The sequence below is a fragment of the Physeter macrocephalus genome, chromosome 16, assembly GCF_002837175.3.
Source record: "Physeter macrocephalus isolate SW-GA chromosome 16, ASM283717v5, whole genome shotgun sequence".
Lineage (NCBI taxonomy): Eukaryota > Metazoa > Chordata > Mammalia > Artiodactyla > Physeteridae > Physeter > Physeter macrocephalus.
This window is the reverse complement of record NC_041229.1, coordinates 16,174,479-16,178,975: the sequence shown is the minus strand read 5'-3', so window position 1 is coordinate 16,178,975 and position 4,497 is coordinate 16,174,479.

Here is a 4,497-nt window from a genome sequence, read left to right as displayed (position 1 = left end):
CTGCGCGTCCCGGGCCTGTCGTCCGCGACGGGAGAGGCCACGGCAGAGGGAGGCCCGCATACCACAAAAAAAAATAAAAATAAAAAAAATAAATAAAAGGTACAAATTAAGATAACAAACTGTATGGTAAAATAGGCTTGCCCACCTCCCTTGACAAGTACACCTTCATGATGACAAAGTCAAAAATATCAGTGGAAAACCATGGATTTCTTTTCATATGATTGAAAGTTGGCAAATATCAAAGATAGATGAATTTAATTATTATTGCACGTTTGAGTGCTGACAGTGTTTTTATGAGTAACAAAACAAAGATAAAATAATTCAAAAACTACTGAATATTTACTCCAAAATTAATTTTCTTGCCTTTATTTAAACAGAATCCCTAATTATGTTGTTATAATCAAGATGTTTACATAATTGGTGTTCTATTGAGATCAGTGCCAACTTAGGCATCTCTTGAGTCATTGTCATTCTTAGATCGTTTTTTTTTTTATTAACTTCAATTTGGAGAAACTTCTCTGGTGAGGCAGGAGAAGTTGGAAATGGCAATAGAATTCTTAAAGCCACACTTCCATGTATTCAGAAATGAGCATTGAATTTTACTTATTTTTCAAACGTGATAATGTGGCCACATATGACAAATTATCACTTCAGAAGACATAAAATAGTTCATTTTCATCACTGTTCTTATAGCAATATCTAGATCTACACAGTAATGTAGAGAATCCGTATCACACTGCATGCATGTTATAGCTAGACCTACATATACACAAATTTAAGAGAACTGTGAGTTGTTTAATATTGCAAAATGTTTCTGAGTTTTTACGTGCAGCTACTGCAAATACCACACTAATTAGTAAATACCTCCACGAATTTGAATTTGAACACAAAGAAAACAAGAAAATGGATGCTCAGCATTCTGGATACTTGATGATCAAAGAATCTATCGCACCGCACCGTGCTATCTGAGAGGAAGGATTTGACAAGTTAATTAATTGGTCTTGTATTTAAGCACTTTCACTGCTTAAATGCATGTTTCCCCCACCACCCACCCCAAAACACTGTCTCCTGATGTGGGCAAAAGTACAACCCACCAAGCTTCAGGTCATTCTAACCCAGCTGCCTTCTGTTTCAAGAATAGAGGGCAAGAGACAGGGAGAAGCATTTCCCTGGGGCCTGCACAGTGGTAGTCATGAGAATGGATGCTTAAGAGTTACAGCCAGGGCTGAGCCCTGGAACGCACTAACAGAGGCACCCACATGTTCTTTAATAAATGTACTAGTGTGGGGACTGGAGGGCGAGTAATTGGGACCTTTAAAGTGCAGGGCCCAGGTAACATTCTCCCCTTGCCCAGAGGAGTGTTGCTCCTGGAAACTGTGAGCTGGAAGGGTTGAGGCTAGCTGGCCACCTGATACTGCCCAGGGCCCAGAACCTCTCAAATCATTTTCAGGTTCCTTCTGAGAGCACATGGTAGCCTGCCGTGCTCCACCCTCCCCTGTCCCATCACTTACCCGGTCGGTCATCTCACCAGACCCCTCAGACTCCCCTGCTATGCGCTCACACCCCTCTGTGATTTTGTTCTCGTGGTCACCTCTGCCTGGGATGTCTTTCCCCATTTTCTTTGTTTCACTGGTTTATTAAAGAGTTTATTAAACAGTTTACACTCAGTGGAGCATAAATACAACACTTTTTTTTTCTAGCCACAACTTTCATCAGTCCTCTGGAGTCTCTCATTACCAGATACTCTAACTTTCTGTTCATTTCCCTGGATTTGGGTCCTTTGGTACTAGGGACAGGGAGGGAGTTAGTTAGGAGAGAGGGCTGGAGCCATAGTGCATGACTGGCAGCCTGACCCTGTAAGGAGGGCCCTGGTCTCTAACAACTCAGTCTAGTTCAATCTCCTGCTGGTGGCTCCGCCCATATGTAGGCACCATGGCTGTCTTAGATTCGTGCTGGCTTCACTGGCCAGCTAGGTGCCGAGGATCAGGTCAAGGAGGAGGAGCCATGGTTACCTTAGGCCCCCACCAGTGGCCTATCCCCCAAGGACCCTCTCTGGGAGGGCTATCTCTTCGTATAGTAGACAGCCCCCGAGTACCTGCCTCTCCTCTAGACCTGGCTCTTTCACATCCATGAGATCTGGGTTTTCTTTGGTACCCTCCTAGAGATAGAGAGAATTAGGATGGAGGGGAGACTCTTCCGTTTTCTTCCCAGGCTTCCTATTCCACAGTTCCTTCTGGCCTTCACCCAAGCTGTCCCAACAAGCCATCCTGTTCCTCACTCCCCATCTCCCCTACCCCGACTTCAGACATCTCTAGGAAAGAAGCAAGAAGAGAACACAAGTCAAGCTGTCCCAAGAATGCCCTCCATCCTCAGCTCCATCCAAAGCATTAGGATGTCTCCTTCAGCCTGGGAGTGAGATCTCCATCCCTCTTCTTACTGGCCCTCCCAGCCTCCATGAACAATGCCCTGAGAGCTTCCCTCACATGGCTTGGGGGAGGGAGAGACGATGTCACAACAGCTTCCACTAAACGGGTGGTTTCCCCTCTCTCTTTTTCCATAGCCTGGGATACTGGACACTGGGGTGTGGTGAGGGGGGTATGACAGTACCAGATGTGCCTCTTCACAAGCCCTGAAGAAGCCCAGGTGTTGGTGTCCCTCTTTCGTGTGGTTTTCTTATCATTTCTTTGTACCCAGCCGTTGATCCCATCGCCAAGTCGACCTCCTAAAACGCTTGCCTGATGGAAGACCTTGAGGGTCAGATGGGTGAAACCCATCTGTGGAGTCAGCCTTAGCCCCGCCCCACCACCAAGCAGCCAGCCTCTCCTCGGGCTCCCACAGTGCTTTGGATTAATTTTTGGCCCATTGTGGTGTCCTTAGCTGTTTGCAACCACGCTCCTTGGCCTAACTGTGCAGGCAAGGAATGGGCTTTGCATCTCTGTACACCCAAGACCTACCAGTAGGTCGGGCACCTCACAGGCCATGCTCAAAGCTTGTTGAAGGAAGGAATGAAATGAATGGAATTAAGAAATCATGAATAAGTCAGTTACTGAGCAAAGGAAGACAATCATAAGTGAGTAAATGGCTGAAGGAGTGAATGAACAAACCCAGCACTTTGCTTCCCCCCTCCTGCTCTCCAGCCTCCTGGGGGCTCCCAGGAAGCCCATGTGTAGAAGGCCCTTAGCTCATCAGATTCCAGGGGAGCAGGCAGCCCAGCCCATGGTAATGGAACTGTTAGCTCAGGAGGCAACAGCCTCACGTGTAAAATCACTGTCTATTCTAGTCTAATTAACTAGGTAATACTCTGCCTTAGTGTAAAATTCTCCATCAAACCATGAAGCCTGGCATTTAAAACATTCAAGGCCTGAGAAGGGTAGGAGAGGGCAGAGAAAGCAAGAGAGAATCAATGCTTTTTCCTGACGAGTAACGTTTGAAACGTTTCCCAGCCTCTCCAAGCCAGGAGGAGTCCCACCTGGGATTGCTCAAAGCCCATGCCCGATGCTCCTGGCTGGGCCTCTTCTCCCAGAGCTTCCAATCTCTTCACAGGGTCTCTTTTCTTGGGGTCACTGCCCCTATATTGGGCCCGTCCCATGGGGGTTCAGTTGGACAATGCTGAGGTTGTCAGAGGGAGGGACAAGACGGAAGCTCCCCAGTACAAGCATGTCATGTCATTTCTTGACGACCCCTACTCTACGAGGAAGCCGCCCCTGCACCAATTCTGGAGCATCCTTCGCCCTTGGAACCCAAAGGTCCAGCCACCATACTTATGAGTGGTGCCTAGGGGTCCCCCTAGTGGACCCGTAATTGAACTGAACAAAGACCACTCCTGAGTCTGGCTGGATATTACGGAGAGCATCTGTTTCTGATAATAACATTTATTGGGCATCTCCCACAGCCAGATACTAGGTAGTGGAGGGGAAAGCTTTTGCAGGGGTCACAGGTCTAGTTTACAGGTCGTCTGTGAACCTAGGAGATGGGACTGCCTTTCTGACACCCTCAATGGCACCCAGTCAGTGCCTGGCAAATGCTACAACAGATACTGGCATTCAGAAATGAAAAGTGAAGTAACAGAGCCAGTGATACAAGGTACCTCTACAAACACCCATCAAACTGGCAGCCACTCAACCCAACCCCTTAGGGCTCAGTCCTGGAGCCCCCCACAGGAGGGGGAGAAAAAGAAGCAGCTTCCCAGGGGATTGTTCCATGCTGAGGTAGCATACTGGCTGCTATGCCCTGGGGAACCAGCTCCCTGCATAAATGCACAGATAGACAGATAGATCTTATTAAGCATACAACATTCAGGGGCCTCATTTGGAAAAGACGTCGATTCTAAACGGCTGTTTGCCATTGACAAGCCACAGCACCAAGGCAGACAGCTCTGGGTTATCCAGCTTACATCCCCCCACACCTCCATCCCCTGCGTGGGCACACGCATGCACCCCAGGGCCCCTCTGCTCTAGCCCTGTGCCCAAGCTGATACTGCATTCTGGGTGGCGGACT